The sequence below is a fragment of the Scyliorhinus canicula genome, chromosome 12 (genome assembly GCF_902713615.1).
Source record: "Scyliorhinus canicula chromosome 12, sScyCan1.1, whole genome shotgun sequence".
In the NCBI taxonomy this organism is placed as follows: domain Eukaryota; kingdom Metazoa; phylum Chordata; class Chondrichthyes; order Carcharhiniformes; family Scyliorhinidae; genus Scyliorhinus; species Scyliorhinus canicula.
This window is the reverse complement of record NC_052157.1, coordinates 98,096,253-98,116,216: the sequence shown is the minus strand read 5'-3', so window position 1 is coordinate 98,116,216 and position 19,964 is coordinate 98,096,253. Positions and strand designations below refer to the sequence as shown.

The 19,964-nt window shown below is 45.6% G+C and overlaps 1 pseudogene; it reads left to right on the top strand.

Moving 5' to 3' along the window:
• Positions 1 to 3,019: 3,019 nt before the first annotated feature.
• The window catches only part of LOC119975173, a 29,446-nt pseudogene continuing 12,501 nt past the window's right edge, over positions 3,020 to 19,964 (top strand).

Sequence of the window (19,964 nt, the reverse complement as noted above, 5' to 3'; positions counted from 1 at the left end):
GTTCCCGGTGGAATTTTATAAAAAGTTTGTGGATCTAGTGGGCCCCTTGCTGGTGCGAACACTCAATGAAGCGTGGGAGGGGGGGACTTTGCCCCCGACGATGTCACGGGCGCTGATCTCGTTAATTTTAAAGAAGGACAAGGACCCCCAGCAGTGTGGTTCATACAGGCCCATATCTCTCCTCAACGTGGACGCTAAGGTGCTGGCAAAAATCCTGGCCACCAGGATAGAGGACTGTGTGCCATGGGTTGTGCACGAGGACCAGACAGGTTTTGTGAAGGGAAGGCAGCTGAACACGAATGTGTGGAGATTGCTGAATGTCATTATGATGCCGGCGATTGAGGGGGAGGCAGAGATAGTGGTGGCACTGGATGCGGAGAAGGCCTTCGATAGAGTGGAGTGGGGGTACCTATGGGAGGTGTTAGGGAGGTTTGGATTTGGTGAAGGGTTCATTAGATGGGTAAGGCTGTTATATGAGGCCCCGACGGCGTGCGTGGCTACGAATAGGAGGAGGTCGGAGTACTTCCGGCTTTACCGAGGGACCAGGCAGGGTTGCCCCTTGTCCCCCTTGTTGTTTGCACTGGCAATCGAGCCGCTGGCGATGGCATTGAGAGATTCAGAGAGGTGGAGAGGCTTGGTGTGAGGTGGAGAGGAACATAGGGTGTCGTTGTATGCCGACGACCTGTTACTGTATGTGGCGGACCCGGTGGGAGGGATGCCAGGAGTGATGGAGTTACTAGCCGAGTTTGGGACCTTCTCAGGTTATAAATTAAACTTAGGCAAGAGCGAGGTGTTTGTGGTGCACCCTGGAGACCAGGAGGAAGGAATTGGTAGGCTCCCGCTTAGGCGGGCAGGGGAGAGCTTTAGGTACCTGGGGGTGCAAGTGGCCAGGGACTGGGGGACTCTCCACAAGCATAACTTTACCAGGCTGGTAGATCAGATGGAGGAGGAGTTCAGGAGGTGGGACATGCTGCCATTGTCGTTGGCGGGGAGGGTGCAGTCCGTCAAAATGACAGTGCTTCCGAGGTTCTTGTTCCTTTTTCAGTGCCTGCCCATATTTATCCCCAGGGCCTTCTTTAGGAGAGTGACTAGCAGTATTCTGAGTTTTGTGTGGGCACATGGGACTCCGAGAGTGAGGAGGGTGTTCCTGGAGCGAGGAAGGGATGGAGGTGGGTTGGCACTGCCCAACCTTCTGGGGTACTATTGGGCAGCCAATGTGTCAATGGTGCGTAAATGGGTGATGGAGGGGGGAGGGGCGGCGTGGAAAAGAATGGAGATGGCGTCATGTAGAGGTACGAGCCTGGGTGCCATGGTAACGGCACCGTTGCCGCTCTCCCCTAAGAGGTTTACCACGAGCCCGGTGGTGGAAGCGACCCTAAGAATCTGGGACCAATGGAGACGGCATCGGGGGGAAACAGGGGCCTCGATGGAGGCTCCACTGGGTGGCAACCATCGGTTCATCCCGGGGAACACGGATGGGGGATTCAGGGGGTGGCAAAGGGCGGGCATCAGCAAATTGAGGGACCTGTTTATTGGCGGGAGGTTTGCAGGCCTGGGGGAACTGGAAGATAAATTTGGCCTTCCCCAGGGGAACATGTTCAGATACCTGCAGGTAAAGGCGTTTGCTAGGCGACAGGTAGAGGGATTCCCTTTGCTGCCCTCGCGGGGGACGATGGACAGAGTGCTTTCGGGGGTGTGGGTCGGAGAGGGGAAGGTGTCTGACATCTATAAGGTAATGCAGGAGGTGGAGGAGTCGTCAGTGGAGGAGCTGAAGGCTAAATGGAAGGAGGAACTCGGGGAGCAGATAGAGGACGGGACTTGGGCGGATGTCTTGGAGAGAGTCAACTCTTCCTCCTCATGTGCGAGGCTTAGTCTCATCCAATTTAAGGTGCTGCACCGGGCCCACATGTCCGGGACTAGGATGAGTATGTTCTTTGGGGGTGAGGACAGGTGCACCAGATGTTTGGGGAGTCCAGCGAACCACGCCCATATGTTCCGGGCATGCCCAGCACTGGAAGAATTCTGGAAGGAGGTGGCGGGGACGGTGTCGAGGGTGGTTGGATCCAGGGTCAAACCAGGGTGGGGACTCGCGATTTTTGGGGTTGGGGTGGAGCCGGGAGTGCAGGAGGCGAAAGAGGCCGGTGTCCTGGCCTTTGCGTCCCTAGTAGCCCGTCGAAGGATTCTGTTACAATGGAAGGATGCAAGGCCCCCAAGCGTGGAGACCTGGATCAGTGACATGGCGGGATTTATAAAATTGGAAAAGGTCAAATTTGCCCTGAGAGGATCAATACAAGGGTTCTATAAACGATGGCAGCCTTTTCTGGACTTCCTGGCTCAGAGATAGGTAACTGGGTCAATAGCAGCAGCAACCCGGGGGCGCGGTGGGGGGGGGGGGGGGGGGGGGGGGGGTGCATTATTGTATTGTTTATTCTGTAACTTTGTAGTGTGTTAATTTGCGTTGTTGTTAAAATGCTGGGTTGTTCATGGGGATGGGGCGAATGTATATGATTGTTAATATTATTGTTATTTTCGGTATTTTACTAAGGTGCGTTATTGTTGTATAAAATCAAAATTTCTCAATAAAAATTATTTAAAAAAAAAAGAAAATGCCTCTCAAGTGCGGATTTATTCAGGAAACCACCTGGGCGGATTTATCGTAAATCAGAATCTGTATTGAATGTTTACTGTTATGTTTATTTCTAAACAAATCGTCAGAGCGATTAACTGCTTCCAGAATATGGGAACTGAGTCAAATATGGTCTCCAAATACAATAATTCACGTCAATGTGTTATCGCAGCCTAATGTAGCACAGAGTACAGAGTGTACTCGCTGTCCCAGAACATCATCATATTGGAGCATAAAGCAAAAGGATGTTTCCATCCCAAGGAAACCCATCCCTCAAACACACGCTGTTACAGTTTCCACACATTCCGGAAAAAAGCAAAAATGTTGCAAATTGGAAATATTATGACAGGATAAAAGGAGAGGCCATGTTCAGTATAAGATCATTGGAAAGCAGCAGCCTGTGACTAAATACACTGCATTGAAGTTGGACCAACATCACTGAGCGACGGTCAGAAATGTGAATCTTATTTTTCGAGATATAATTTTAGATTTGTAAAAGCAACAGTGACCCAGATAACTCTCAGTTGCTGAACTGGTGTCTCCTCAGAACAGCTAAGCTGATGCAATTGCTTTTGTTATTGGTGAATATTTTGATAAGTTTTGTCAGTATATTACTTTTTCTGAGTTACAAAGCTAGGGCTCAGGGTGTGGTCAGGGGCGAACCTCCAATCCAGCTCCTTGCCTGCTCCAAAAACCAATTCAAATTCAAATTGAATCCAATTCATGGTCCCCACAAGAGAGACATACCAGATCTGAGCCAAAAGGCAGAGCAGATACTACAGTTGATCTTATTAAGGGCAGGAAGTTGACCAGAGTAAGAGTAAGGTCCATCACAGGGACCAACCTGGCAATTTGTGTGTGGAATTGGAAGATATAGATGAGTTTTTAAATGAGTACTTTGAATCTGTGATCACTGAGGTGAACGATTATGTAAGTATAGAAATCAGGGAGACGCATTGTGATTTGCTTGAACAACTTAACATTGACAGTTGTACATGGCCAGCGGACATTTAGATGCATGCCTGGTAGCACTGGGAGGCATGGGAGACTCTGACACAAATATTCCAATCTTCTCTGGCTTAGGAGAGGTGACAAAGGGCTTCAGAATAGCTAACATGGTGCCACTATTCAAGAAGGAAAGTTGTGACAAACCAGGAAACTACAGACCACTTCAGTGGCAGGGAAACTGCTGACTAGGTGTGTAGATGAATGTTGATGTTGTGTACATGGACTTTAGTAAAACTTTTGAGTAGTCCCACATAGAAGCCTGATGAAGAATGTAAGATCCCAATGGAATCCAGAACAATTTGGCAAACAGGATCCAAAACCAGCTTAGTGGTAAGAGGCAGAGGGTGATGGTTGAAAGTTATTTTTGTAACTGGAAACATTTGGCCATTGGTGTTCCGCAGTGATCGGTGCTGGGTCCCTTGCTGTTTATAGTATACATTAATAATCTGGATGTGAATGCCGGAGGTATAAGTATGTTTGCAGAAACACAGAAATTGGTGGTGTGGTAAATAGTGAGGAGCAAGGCCTTAGATTACAGGACGATTATAGAAAGGCTCGTCAGATGGTCAGAAAAGTGGCAAATGGTAAGGAAATATGCGATGAATGGCCCAACCCTCGGAAGTACAGAAGATCAAAGGACCTTGGTACGTTGTCCTCCCCGTGTGTGTGTGGGTCTCCTCCGGGTGCTCCGGTTTCCTCCCACAGTCCAAAGATGTGCGGGTTAGGTGGATTGGCCATGCTAAATTGCCCGTAGTGACCTAAAAAGTAAGGTTGGGGGGGGGGGGGGGGGGGTTGTTGGGTTACGGGTATAGGGTGGATACGTGGGTTTGAGTAGGGTGATCATGGCTCGGCACAACATCGAGGGCCGAAGGGCCTGTTCTGTGCTGTACTGTTCTATGTTCTATGTATGTTCATAGATCTCTTAAGTCAGAAAGACAGTCAGATGAGGTAGTCAAAAAGCATTTGGGATTTTGCCGTTATTAACCGAGGCATTAAATATGAGAGCAGGGAGGTTCTGCTGGAGCTGTATAAAACATTGGTTAGACCTCAGCTGGAGTATTGTGTGCAGTTCTGGTGACCACACTTTAGAAAAAAAATATTGCACTGGAGAGGGTGCAGAGAAAATTCACCAGGATGTTGCTGGGCTGGATCGTTTCAATTATCACGATAAACTGAATAAGCTGGGTTTCTTCTCCCTGTAACAGAGAAGGCTGAGGGGGGACCATTTGAGTTGCATAAAATTATGAGGGACATAGATAGGGTAGACATAAAATTACTTTTCCCCTTATAGAAGGGACAATAACCAGGGGCCATTGAATTAAGACAAAGGAAAGGGTCACAAATTTAAAAAGTATTTAGGTGAGTATCTGAAATGTCATTGCAGGCAAGGCTACGAACCAAGTGCTGGAGAATGGGATTAGTTTGGTGGTGGATGATCGGTGCAGACGCAATGGGCTGAAAGGCCTCTTTCCATGCAGCAAAACTCTACGACGCTATGATTCCATATTATAGTTATTGAATGGATTGAACTATAATAACTATATTATAGTTATGTTGTACTCAGTTTTGTCGCAATCCCAAATGCTTTATATAATTTTGCTGCTGCCAATTGTAAGTGTTACAGGGAAAGGGGAGGAAAAGAAATTAGATTGACTCCAGTTTTGCTCCACGGAAATTAACATAATTGCCAACCCTCCAGGAATGGCCTGGATTCTTCTGGAATTGAAGGTCCATCTCCGGGACACTGCTGTGTGCGACTGAGAATAAATCGTCAGAAAATGAGAAATGCATTGTGTTTTTGCAATTTTCATCAAATATTTCCCGTTATCAGATATAGTCATATTGACAATGGTTGTGGGGATGGGAGAAGGCTGACAGGCTTACGCTGACAGTAAAATGTTATCAAATTGGGTGATGTTGGTTTCCAATTGTCCTATGAGTGCAGTGCGTCACATGAATCGATGTGTTGTCAATACGTGGCTATACCTTAGAACATAGAACAGTACAGCACAGAACAGGCCCTTCGGCCCTCAATGTTGTGCCGAGCCATGATCACCCTACTCAAACCCACGTATCCACCCTATACCCGTAACCCAACAACCCCCCTTAACCTTACCTTTTTATTAGGACACTACGGGCAATTTAGCATGGCCAATCCACCTAACCCGCACATCTTTGGACTGTGGGAGGAAACCGGAGCACCCGGAGGAAACCCACGCACACAGGGGGAGGACGTGCAGACTCCACACAGACAGTGACCCAGCCGGGAATCGAACCTGGGACCCTGGAGCTGTGAAGCATTGATGCTAACCACCATGCTACCCTGCTGCCCCCTTGGGGGCCTTGGGGCCAAATCATGTGATGAAACCTGCAGCAAAATTTATAATTACAGTTGGCAATCCTGAATATTAGTAGTTGGTAACTCAGAGTCCGAGACTGTTCTCCATTGCTTCCATGAAACCAAACTTATTTCTGAAATTAACAGTTAAAAGGTTCAAAAGTGCCAAGATTCACTTGGGTCCTGCACATAGATGGAGGCAGTGAGCTGAGGAAAATGATGCCTGTTCTTTGGGATCCTGTGCAAGGAAGAAAGATCAGGTCAAACAGCTGAACTGCATAATTAAGTTAGATAATGTGTAGCTTAGGGACTGTATATAATTTTTAATAAGATATTTCGTAATATGCAGTGTTAGGAACAAAATGTAGCACCTGTGTAAAAAATTGGAGTCTGAGTTTGGTTTAATTTAGAGGATGTTTATTATATGGAGGCGGGATTATCCAGGCCCTATTTGTTTACATGGATTTTAAAGAAGTTTTATGACCCTTGAAGGGAATAGATTGTTTATCAAGGGGTTCGTTGCTCAGGGAATTTCAAATCTGTCCTTTTTTTAAAATCAAAATTTAGTGTACCCAATTCATTTTTTTCCAATTAAGGGGCAATTGAGCGTGTTCAATCCACCTACCTTGCACATCTTTGGGTTGTGGGGGCGAACCCCACGGAAACACAGGGAGAATGTGAAAACTCCACACGGACAGTGACCCAGAGCCGCGATCGAACCTGGGACCTTGGCACCGTGAGGCAGCAAGGATAACCCACTGCGCCACCGTGCTGCCCCTGGCTGAGCTGTCCTGTTGTCCAACACTATGGGATTAGAGGAAATGCTGACACGGAGACAGGGAGAATCAAGATAAGCAGTTTTAGTTTCAGTTGGTTTGACGTTACCAGAGAATGAAGACAATAGGTCTAAGGTTATCTCTGGCTGAAAATTATGGCAGACATCTGACGAATGAGTTCAAGGAACTACTATGTAGTTCTCTAAAGTTAATGTAACAGTGAATTTAGATTACGTTTCCATGATCTCAAGGAAGATATCAATTTGAATGGCATTCTGGTGATTGTTCCGCAGTGTACTGGAGAATAAAGCTCTTTACAAATGAATCTGCTGTACCCTTGTCGTGCAAATAATGGTGGCTCTTCACTGGAATGTTGGCTCTGTAAGGATATTGCTCGGAGAAGAGGGATGGAGTAAGGCTAAATCATTTTTACTTGGCGTCTATGTTGATATTTTCCCAACCTTTCTACTGCCTAGTGTAGTTGATATTACTTGGTGGGAGAGCATTTTGGTGGCAGTGACCACAACTCCTTGACCTTTACCATAGTCATGGAGAGGAATAGGAACAGACAGTATGGGAAAGTATTTAATTGGGGAAGAGAAATTACACTGCTATTGGACAGGAGTTGAGGAGCATAAACTGGGAACAGATGTTCTCAGGGAAATGCACAACAGTAATGTGCAGGAGCACTTTTTGTAAGTGCTGGATAGTTTTGTCCCACTGAGACAAGGAAGGTATGGAAAGGTGAAGGCTGGATGACAAGATAAGTGGAGCTTCTAGTGAAGAAGAAGAAGAAGGAAACTTAAGTAAGGTTGAAAAAGCAAGGATCTGTCACGGCTCCAGAGGGTTGCAAGGTAGCCAGGAAGAAACTCAAAAATGGACTTAGGAGAGCTGAAAGGGGGCGTGAAAAAGCCCTGGTGTGAAGGATTAGTGAAAACCCCAAGGCATTCTACACTTATGTGAGAAATAAGAGGATGATCAGAGTGAGAGTAGGGCTGATCAGGGATAGTGGAGGGAACTTGATATTAATAAGGAGGATGTGCTGGAAAATTTGAAAAGCACCAGGATAGATAAGTCCCCTGGGCCTGACGCGATATACCCAAGGTTACTACAGGAAGCAAGGGAGGAGATTGCTGCACCGTTAGCGATGATCTTTGCGTCCTCCTTCTCCACTGGAGTAGTACCAGATGATTGGAGGGAGGCAAATGTTGTTCCCCTGTTCAAGAAAGGGAATAGGGAAATCCCTGGGGATTACAGACCAGTCAGTCTTACATCTGTGGTGAGCAAAATACTGGAAAGGATTCTGAGAGATAGGATTTATGATTATTTAGCAAAACATAGTTTGATTAAAGATAGTCAGCATGGCTTTGTGAGGGGCAGGTCATGCGTCACAAGCCTCATTGAATTCTTTGAGGCTGTGACGAGACACATGGATGAAGGTTGGGTAGTGGATGTGGTGAATATGGATTTCAGTAAGGCATTTGATAAGGTTCTCCATGGTAGGCTCATTCAGAGAGTTAGGGGGCATGGGATACAGGGAAATTTGGCTGTCTGGATACAGATTGGCTGGCTGAAAAAAGACAGCAAGTGAAAGTGGATGGAAAGTATTCCGCCTGGAAGTCGGTGACCAGTGGTGTCCCGCAAGGATCTGTTCCGGCACTTCTGCTCTTTGTGGTTTTTATAAATGATGAAATTTGCGATGACACAAAGGTTGATGGAGTAGAAAATAGTGTTGAGGGCTGTTGCAGGTTACAACAGGACATTGACAGGATGCAGAGCTGATTGAGAAGTGGCAGATGGAATTCAACCTGGATAAATATGAAGTGATTCATGTTGGAAGGTCAAATTTGAATGCTGAATACAGGGTAAAAGGCAAGGGGTGGGATTCTCCGACCCCCCGGCGGGCTGGAAAATCGCCGGTGGGCGGCGTGAATCCCGCCCCACCACCCCGACTGCCGGATTCTCCGTCGCCGGTTTTTCGGCGGGGGCGGGAATCACATCGCACCGGTTGACCGGTTGGGGGCCATTGGCAGCGCCCCCCCCCCCCCCCCTGTTGATTCTCTGCCCTGCGATGAGCCAGCGTATATTACACCAGGTCCTTACCGGCGGGACCTGGTTCTGCGGGCGGCCTGCGGAGTCCACGGGTGGATTTGGCCCCGGGAAGGGCCCCCACGGTGGCCTAGCCCACAATCGGAGGCCCACCGAAAGGGCAGGCACTCTTTCCCTCTGCACCGGCCGCTGTAACGATCCACCATGGCCAGCGCAGAGATGAGCCCCCCTGCGCATGCACTGGGATGACGCCAGTACACGCTTGCACTCCTGTGCATGTGGCAACTCACGCCTGCCGGCGGAAGCTCTTCGGCGCCAGTTGGCACGGCGCCAACCCCACTGGCACCGGCCTAGCCCTTAAAGGTGCGGATGGTTCATGCCACTCCACGGCGCCAGTACGGCCCGCCCCGCCGGGTAGCGGAGAATCCTGGCCAAGATTTTTGGAAGTGTGGAGGAACAGAGGGATCTTGGGGCCCACGTTCAGATTTTCTAGCATTTTCTTTTTAGTTTCAGATTCCAGCATCCGCAGTAATTTACTTTTATGACAGGGTTGTTAAGAAGGCGTATGGTGTGTTGGCTTTCATTAAAGGGAAATTGAGTTTCAGCCCGCAAGGTTTTGCTGAAGCTTTATAAAACCCTGGTGAGACCACACTTGGAATATTGTGTCCAGTTCTGGTCGCCTCATTATAGGAAGGATGTGGATGCTTTGGAGATGGTACAGAGGAGATTTACCAGGGTGCTGCGTGGACTGGAGGCCATGTCTTATGAAGGTTGAGGGAGCGAGGGCTTTTCTCACTGGAGCGAAGAAGGAAGAGAGTGACAGGAGCGAGAGTAACAGGGTAGTTGTTATGGGGGACTTTAACTTCCAAATATTGACTGGAAATACTATAGTTCGAGTACTAGAGATGGGTCAGTTTTTGTGCAGTGTGTGCAGGAGGGTTTTCTGACACAGTATGTAGACAGGCCAACAAGGGGCGAGGCCACATTGGATTTGGTACTGGGTAATGAACCCGGCCAGGTGTTAGATTTAGATGTAGGTGAGCAGATTTAGATGTAGGTGATAGTGATCACAACTCGGTTATGTTTACTTTAGCAATGGGCAGGGATAGGTATATACCGCAAGGCAAGAATTATAGCTGGGAGAAAGGCAATTATGATGCTATTCGGCAAGATTTAGGATGTATAGGATGGGGAAGGAAACTGCAGGGGATGGGTACAATCGAAATGTGGAGCTTTTTCAAGGAACAGCTACTGCGTGTCCTTGATAAGTATGTACCTGTCAGGCAGGGAGGAAGTTGTCGAGCAAGGGAACCGTGGTTGACTAAGGAAGTTGAAGCACTTGTCAAGAGGAAGAAGAAGGCTTATGTTAGGATGAGACATGAAGGCTCAGTTAGGGCACTTGAGAGTTACAAGTTAGCCAGGAAGGACCTAAAGGGAGAGTTAAGAAGAGCGAGGAGAGGACACGAAAAGTCGTTGGCGGATAGGATCAAGGAAAACCCTAAGGCTTTCTATAGGTATATCAGGAACAAAAGGATGACTAGAGTAAGATTAGGGCCAATCAAGGATAGTAGTGGAACGTTGTGTGCGGAATCAGAGGAGATAGGGGAAGCATTAAATGGATATTTTTCGTCAGTGTTTACACTGGAGAAAGACACTCAGGTTCAGTTGACCAGGCTAGATGAAATTGAGGTTCAAAAGGAGGAGGTGTTAGCAATTTTAGAAAATGTCAAAATAGATAAGTCCCCTGGGCCAGATGGGATTTATCCTAGGATTCTCTGGGAAGCCAGGGAGGAGATTGCAGAGCCTTTGTCCTTGATCTTCATGTCGTCTTTGTCGACAGGAATAGTGCCGGAAGACTGGAGGATAGCAAATGTTGTCCCCTTGTTCAAGAAGGGGAGTAGAGACAACCCTGGTAATTATAGACCTGTGAGCCTTACTTCAGTTGTGGGTAAAATGTTGGAAAAGGTTATAATCAGGTTACTTCAGTTGTGGGTAAAATGTTGGAAAAGGTTTATAATCATCTTGAAAAGAACAAGTTGATTAGCGATACTCAACACGGTTTTGTGAAGGGTAGGTCATGCCTCACAAACCTCATTGAGTTTTTTGAGAAGGTGACCAAACAGGTGGATCAGGGTAAAGCTGTTGATGTGGTGTATATGGATTTCAGTAAGGCGTTTGATAAGGTTCCCCACGGTAGGCTATTGCAGAAAATAAGGAAGTATGGAATTGAAGGCGATTTAGCGGTTTGGATCAGTAATTGGCTAGCTGAAAGAAGACAGAGGGTGGTGGTTGATGGCAAATGTTCATCCTGGAGTTCAGTTACTAGTGGTGTACCGCAAGGATCTGTTTTGGGGCCACTGCTGTTTGTCATTTTTATAAATGACTTGGAAGAGGGCGTAGAAGGATGGGTTAGTAAATTTGCAGATGACACGAAGGTCGGTGGAGTTGTGGATAGTGCTGAAGGATCTTGTAGGATACAGAGGGACATAGATAAGCTGCAGAGCTGGGCTGAGAGGTGGCAGATGGAGTTTAATGCGGAAAAGTGTGAGGTGGTTCACTTTGGAAGGAATAACAGGAATGCAGAGTACTGGGCTAATGGCAAGATTCTTGGTAGTGTAGATGAACAGAGAGATCTCGGCATCCAGGTACATAAATCCCTGAAAGTTGCCACCCAGGTTAACAGGGCTGTTAAGAAGGCATATGGTGTGCTAGCCTTTATAAGCAGGGGGATTGAGTTTCGGAACCACAAGGTCATGCTGCAGCTGTACATAACTCTGGTGCGGCCGCACCTGGAGTACTGCGTGCAGTTCTGGTCACCACATTATAGGAAGGATGTGGAAGCTTTGGAAAGGGTTCAGAGGAGATTTACTAGGATGTTTGCCTGGTATTGAGGGAAGGTCTTACGAGGAAAGGCTCAGGGAATTGAGGTTGTTTCATTAGAGATGAGAAGGCTGAGAGGTGACTTAATAGAGACATATAAGATAGTAAGAGGGTTAGATAGGGTGGACAGTGAGAGTCTTTTTCTCGGATGGAGATGACCAACACGAGGGGACATAGCTTATAAATTGAGGGGTGGGTAGATATAGGACAGATGTCAGAGGCAGTTTCTTTACTCAGAAAGTAGTAGGGGTGTGGAACGCCCTGCCTGCAACAGTAGTAGACTCGCCAACTTTAAGGGCATTTAAGTGGTCACTGGATAGACATATGGATGAAAATGGAATAGTGTATGTCAGATAGGCTTCAGATGGTTTCACAGGTCGGCGCAACATCGAGGGCCGAAGGGCCCGTACTGCGCTGTAGTGTTCTATGTTCTATGTTCTATGTTCTAGAGGTGACTTGATAGAGGTGTACAAGGTGATGAGTGGCATGGATAGAGTGGATAGCCAGAGACTTTTCCCCAGGGTGGAAATGGCTGTCACGAGGGGACGTAATTTTAAGGTGTTTGGAGGAAGGTATAGGAGATGTCAGAGGTAGGTTCTTTACACAGAGAGTGGTGGGTGCATGGAAGACATTGCCAGCAGAAATGGTGGAGTCAGATCAGTAGGGATATTTAAGCGACTCTTGGACAGGCACATGGACAGCAGTAAATTGAAGGGGTGGAGGTTAAGTTGATCTTAGATTAGGATAAATGGTCGGCACAACATCGTGAGCCGAAGGACCTGTAATATTCTGTACTGTTCTATGTTCTATGTTCTGTTACTTGTTTAATATTTGTTTGATCTTATTGTCAAACAATCAACAGCAGACCCCTGGGAACCTATTAACTAAATACCTTCCATGGTTTAAAAATAAGTACAACAGTTTGATCAATGAAACCAGGTTCCATTCTAGGACCTGACTTTTCCAGAAATCACATCAGGTAGCATCATAACAGTGCGTTAGCCATTCTGGTTAAAGTTGCCTCTCCAGTAAAAGTCTCCGAACAAATATTCGCTGTTATGACTGAAACAATCACACATGCTGGCTCAAATGGGGCGATTTTACAAAAGCAAGCGCATGTAAGGTCCACACCAGCATTGTCTGAACACAAGTTATCAGTTCATGTTAGCTGTAACCTGACTTTCGTTGGTCGCGTTCTGCAATGAGTGGCCTTCAACATCTCCACAATATTGCTTTTATGTGCAATTGGCAATTTGATTTCAGAAGCAATGAAAAGTGATTAAAAGCTCCACTTCCTTTTTTCCAGATTAAAGTGTGTAATATTTAATCCCTTTTGTTTAGTTGGGCAATCGGAAAAGAAGATAGTCTCACTTCCCTGTTTCTGAAATTCAGAGTGGAAAATGGACGCACATCTTGAAAAAACTAATTCTACCAGTTCCTGCTCCAAGGAGGACCCCGACATGGTCATCAATCGCTTTGAGTTCTGCGGCCACGAACTGCACATCACTCGGGACTTCAGCAAAAACATTGGGGTCGCTATAGTTATCTGGGAACCTGTAAGTCCCAGTGTTTTTTAAAGCAAATCTAGACCTTCTGTCTTCGCCAACACAAAACAACATCCGCTTAAACCTCCATTATGATGCTGAAAGTCAAATTGATGTAGGGGGTTGGAAATGAATGCACGATTGAAATTAATGATTGTTGAATGCTGAAGACTTAGGCCACTCTATATCGGCAGTTATTATGTTGACAATAGTGACATAATACCCTGATAGTAGCAGGGGCTGGTTTAGCTCACTGAGCTAAATCGCTGGCTTTTAAAGCAGGCCAAGCAGGCCAGCAGCACGGTTCGATTCCCGTACCAGCCTGGTATGTGGCGACTAGGGGCTTTTCACAGTAACTTCATTGAAGCCTACTCGTGACAATAAGTGATTTTCATTTCATTCATTATCCCCAATTATAGTAATGAATCATAGAGTAACAGCATCATCCAGCACAAAAAACCCTATTGAATGCTTTGGATCCAAAGTACACATCTTCTTAAATAAAATTAGGCTCGCTGCTTCCACCTTTCAGACACAAGTTCCGAACTCCCACCACCTTCTGGGTAAAATGGTTTTTCCTCACATCCCATCTAAACATCCTGCCCCCTTGATTAAATCTATGCCACCTGGTAATTGATCCAACACCAAGGGGAACAGTTTCTTCCCGTCTTCTCTATTTATGCCCCTCATAATTTTATACATCTCAATGATGTCCCCCTCAATTTCCTCTTCTCCAAGGAAAACAATCCAAGTCTGTCCAATCTTTCTTCATAACTCTCCAGTCCAGGCAACATACAGGTAAATCTCCACTGCATCCCTTGAAGCGCATGCCTCCCATAATGTGAATTCCAGAACTGTGACAGTACTCTAGCTGTGGCCTAACCAATGTTTATTTCAGTTCTGGCATAACCTCACTGCTCTTAAACTCTATGCCATGGTGAATAAAGGCAAATATAACATCTGCCTTCTTAACCAGTGTACACACACCTGCTCTGCTACTGTAAGGGATTGGTATAAATGCACACCTCTGATCCTGAGTGCTTTGCAGGGTCCAGCTGTGTATCATGCATTCCCTTGCCTTGTTTGTCCTGCCAAGTGTATCACCTCTCACTTATTCAGATTGAATTCCATTTGCCACTGATCCGCCCATCTGACCATATATTCTCCTGTAATCTAAGGCTATCCTCCTCACTATGTACCAACCAACCAATTTTCGTATCATCCGTCAACTTACCTGTCAACCTTTATACATTCATATCTACATCCATTATAGAAACCACAAGCAGCAAGGACTCCAACAGTGATCCCTGTGGGACCCCACTGGCTTCCAGCCAGAAATACACCACTAGATCATTAGTTACCCTCTGCCTCCTGCCACTCAGCCAATTTTGGATACAATTTGCCAAATTTATTTGGATCCTGTGGGCTCTTATCTTTGCTTTCAGTCTCACATGTGGGACCTGTTCAAAAGCCTTTTGAATTCCAAATGGTCTGCGTCAATTGCATTTCCATAATTTACACACCCGGTGAACACTTTGAAAAATTTAACCAAGTTGGTCAGACATGTCTTCCCATTAATAAAACCATGGTGACTGTTCGTGACAAACACCTGTGACTCCAAGTGCAGATTAATTCTGTATCTCAGAATTGTTTCCAATTGTTTCCCCAGCGCTGAGGTGATACAGGTGATACTGACTGCCCTATAGATTCCTGGTTTATTCCGACCTCCCTTCTTGAATAATGGTTCAACATTGACCATCCGACACCTCTCCTGTGGTCAGAGAGGAATTGAAAATTATTGCCACGCCCCTGGTATTTCCTCCCTACCTCACTCCACAGCCTGCCATACATTTCATCTGGCCCTGGAGATTTGTGGACTTTTGAATTTCCCAGGCTGCTCAGAACCACCTCTCTGTCTATGTTAATCTCTTTAATTTTATTATAGTCCTATTCCCTGATTTATATACCCACACCATCCTCGCTCATGGCTGAACACTGACATAAAGTATTCATTTACACCCCGACCTACATCCTTTGACTCCACACACAAATTACTACTGTGGTCCTGAATGGGCCATACTCTTTGCCTAGTTAACCTTTTAATCGTAATATACCTGTAAATCACCTGCCAATATGAAATGAAATGAAAATCACTTATTGTCACAAGTAGGCTTCAATGAAGTTACTGTGAAAAGCCCCTAGTCACCACATTCTGGCGCCTATTTGGGGAGGCTGGTATGGGAATTGAACCGTGCTGCTGGCCTGCCTTAGTCTGCTTTAAAAGTCAGCAATTTAGCCCTGTGCTAAACCAGTTATTCAGATACCCTTTGATGTTCACTTTTGCTCCTCTAATTTCCTTTTTAAGTTCTCTCTTGCATATTCTACAACCCTCTCGCGTTCCTGTTGTTTTTTTGCCCTCGATATCTTTTTATCCAATACTGTACATCCGTCAATATCCAGGGTTCACTGGATATGTTGGTCCCACCATTTTTTCTTGAATGGAACATGGCATCCTTATATTCTCCCTAGTTACTTCTTGAATGCATTCCATTGTTCTGTCACAAATTTACCAAAAGTGTCTGTTCCCTGTCCACTCTGGCCATATATGATCTTCTTGATCTCCTGTCATATCTGATCTTATTACCATATTCACCCACATAAGACTGTACAAAGGAGCAAGGGCAGCTTCAGCAGTCAGAGATTACGAGCTATAATTCAGGTCTTCCTCGGGAGCTTATCATTCATACCACAAGTCATTATTCAAATTTCTGATATACTATTTTTGAAAAGCAACCTTTCACAATGGTACTCAGCAACTGGATGCCTGTCAACTTTTGTCAGAATAATACCCTCTGTGTACTGAATTATGCGCTATTAACACCATGTGAAAATTAAAAGTTAACTCTTTCATGTTATGTTTCCATTATGATCCACCTGAATGTTTGTTTCAACATATTGTTTCTTAGCTGTCGATCAATATTGAGACTTTAAGCGCATCAGGAATTGTAACTTGGATTCTCGTTGTCCCAAAGCACATCCCGAACTTCAGTAAAGTTGTTAATGATGGCAGTGAATTAATTCTATTTTTATTCAACATGTTATTTCAGGGGCGGGTGCTCTGTCATTATTTTGAGGAAGCGCAAATTGTTTTTGCTGGGAAAAAAGTGATCGAATTGGGTTCAGGCACTGGCCTGGTAGGGATTCTTGCTGTAATGCTTGGTAAGTCAACAATTCCACACACTAGTATGTTGTATGTTCAGAGAGAGAGAGGGAGACCTTGAGTATTGATCTCGCTAGCATAGAAATTTATTGTTTAGAAAATAACCATTTCAAAACCATGCAATCCTATCCCTAGCGCATAACAATAAAACCTCAATTCATTTACAGTGCTTTGCAATTCCAGTCGGGGAATTTTGGATCAGCTTGGAGATTTTCTCTGTGTGAGAGAATATCTCAATGCTGATTTATGTATAGAACGTGCCTGGAAATATCCAGTGGGATATTTTCTCAACAGCCGGACCAATTCTATTCTGATTTGAAATTGAATAACCTTGCATGTGGCTTTATTGATATTTACAGTCCATGTTTTATTCAGCCACAATTCCAGTTCCTGATGTGGCATGATATTAGATACCACAAACATGTTGCTTGAATCGAAACTAATGGTTGTTTTACATAGCTGATTCATCAGTTGCTAATGGCGCATTGAATGTAATGGATCTGATAAATTATATGTTCTGATGGAAGGTGAGTTTTGTCTCTTAAGTTTGGATGGTGGGTGAATTGTATGGGAAGGTAAAGATGGCCATTTTCCCATTTGTTTGTTGCCATTGCCCTTCCAGTTTGCAGTGTGCGGTTTGGTAAGTTCAGTCGAAGGAACCTCACAAAGAGACAGAAATTAATCCTGCTCATTGTGCGCAGTTTTCTATGGAGGAGGGATTGGACACAAAAAGTTCCTCAGTGAGGATGATCATTTGGATGGGAGAAGAACGGAGATGTTTCAGATATCGGATTCAGCAGTTCACCTCTCTAAACTTGGTCCACTGATCAATAGTTTTCTAATTTGTCCTCTCCACTCCCTGTCACAAACCACATTGGCTTTAAATCCAACGTTGGGTGCCAGTGTTTTTGGGGTGGCACTGCAGCACAGCGGTTATCAATCCTGGGTAATAGCACCAGGGGCCCCAGTGTTCGGAGATTGTATTGGTTTGTGACTGCATGGGTTTCCTCCAGATTTTCCGGTTTCCTCTCGTAGTCCAAAGCTCTGCAGGTTAGAAGGAGTTACGGTGGTAGGGCAGGGGAATGGGTCAAGGAAGAGTCTACCAGAGGCAAACTTCATGGCCTCATTCTAAGTGATTGGGATTCTGTGATGAAGAACCCTTACGTCGATAGACATCGTAAGAAGTCTTATAACACCAGATTAAAGTCCAACAGGTTTGTTTGGAATCACTAACTTTTGGAGTACGGCTCCTTCATCAGGTGAGTGAAGAGATGGGGTCCACAAACACAGACATAGACAAAGTCAATGATGCAAGATGATACTTTGAATCAAGGTGTTTTTGCAGGTAAATAAGTCTTTACAGGTCCAGACAGTGTGACTGGAGAGAGGGATAATCACAGGTTAAGTAGGTGTGAATTGTCTCACACCTGGGTAGGATTTTGCAAGCCCAGGCCAGATGGTGGGGGGTGAATATATTACAACATGAATCCAAGGTCCCAGTTGAGGCCGTACTCATGCATGAGGAACTTGGCGATCAGTTTCTCTCAGCGATTCTGCGTTGTTGCATGTCCTGAAGACCGCTTGCAAGAACGCTGACCCAAAGATCAGAGGCTGATGCTCTTGACTGGTGAAGTGTTCCCTGACTGGAAGGGAACATTCCTGCCTGGCGATTGTCGCTTGATATCCGTTCATCCGTTATCACAGCGTCTGCATGGTCTCGCCAATGTACAAACACATTGGGACATCCTTTCTTGCAGCGTATGAGGTAGACAGCGTAGGCCGAGTCACATGAGTATGCACGGCATACCTGGTGGGTGGTGTCCTCACGTTGTCATGTGAGAGTACCTTTTAAGAAATGGGGGTTTATCGAATAGCTGTAGTGGGTGTACCTTTAAGAAATGGGTGTTTATTGGAGAGCTGCAGTGCTGTCAGAAAGTGGGTGGAGCTGGGCTGTCTGTCTGCTCTACTTTTGTTATAGGCTGTTTGCTGCAGAGTGTGGTTCATTTTGTTTTGAGAGCTGGATAGCTACAGGCAAAGCAAGGAACTGCATAAAGATCGCTCTCTGTAAATTAAAGATTGTCTCCAAATCAATTGGGTGATTTCAAAGTCCTGACTCTCTCAGTGAATTTAAACCTGATCGCTGCGTTCCGAATTTTGTTTGGGAATTTATTAAGGGTTATCTATCGAGTACTGTATTCTTTAGGAATTTATTAGTGTTGATAGTTGTTAAGATGTTTACTGTGGGTTTATTAAGGGTTAACTGGTTTCATAAATAAACATTGTTTTAAATTAAAAGTACTGTAAAGCTCAGTTGTACCACATCTGTAGAGTGGGCCGTGTGCTCCCCATACCACAATCCATTAAAACTTGTGGGTCAGGTGAACTCCATGATACATTTTGGGGTTCTCCAAACCCTCGAACATAGAACAATACAGTACAGTACATGCCCTTCAGCCCACGATGTTGTGCCGACCGTTTAGCCTAATCTCAGATCAACCTAACCAACACCCCTTCAATGTACTGCTGACAATGCGCCTGTCCAAGAGTTGCTTAAATGTCCCTAATGACTCTGACTCCACCACCTCCGCTGGTAGTGCATTCCACACACCCACCACTCTCTGTGTAAAGAACCTACCTCTGACATCTCCCCTATACCTTCCTCGAATCACCTTAAAATGACAGCCATTTCTACCCTGGGGAAAAGTCTCTGGCTATCCACTCTATCCATGCTTCTCATCACCTCTTAATAAGTCACTTCTTTGCCTTCTTCACTCCAGTGAGAAAGGCCCTAGCTCCCTCAACTTTTCTTCATAAGACATGCCCTCTAGTCCAGGCAGCATCCTCGTAAATCTCCTCTGTACCCTCTACCAAAGCATCCACATCTTTCCTATAATGAGGCGACCAGAACTGGACACAATATTCCAAGTATGGTATAACTAGGGTTTTATAAAGCCGCAGCAAACCTCGGGGCTCTTAAACTCAATCCCCCTGTTAATGAAAGCCAACACACCATACGCCTTCTTAACAACCCGATCAACCTGGGTGGCAACTTTGAGGGATCTATGTACGTGGACCCCAAGATCCCTCTGTTCCTCCACACTTCCAAGAATCCTGCCTATAACCATGTATTTAGCATTCAAATTTGACTTTCCAAAATGAATCACTTCACATTTATCAAGGTTGAACTCCGTCTGCCACTTCTCAGCCCAGCTCTGCATCCTGTCAATGTCCTGTTGTAACCTGCAACAGCCCTCAACATTATTTACAACTCCCCCAACCTTTGTGTCATCGGCAAACTTACTAACCTATCCTTCCACTACCTCATCCAAGTCATTTATAAAAACCACAAAGAGGAGAGGTCCCAGAACAGATCCTTTTGGGACGCCACTGGTCACCAACATCCAGGCGGAATACTTTCCATCCACTATCACTCGCTGTCTTCTTTCAGCCAGTCAATTCTGTATCCAGACAGCCAAATTTCCCTGCATCCCATGCCTCCTAACTTTCTGAATGTGCCTACCAT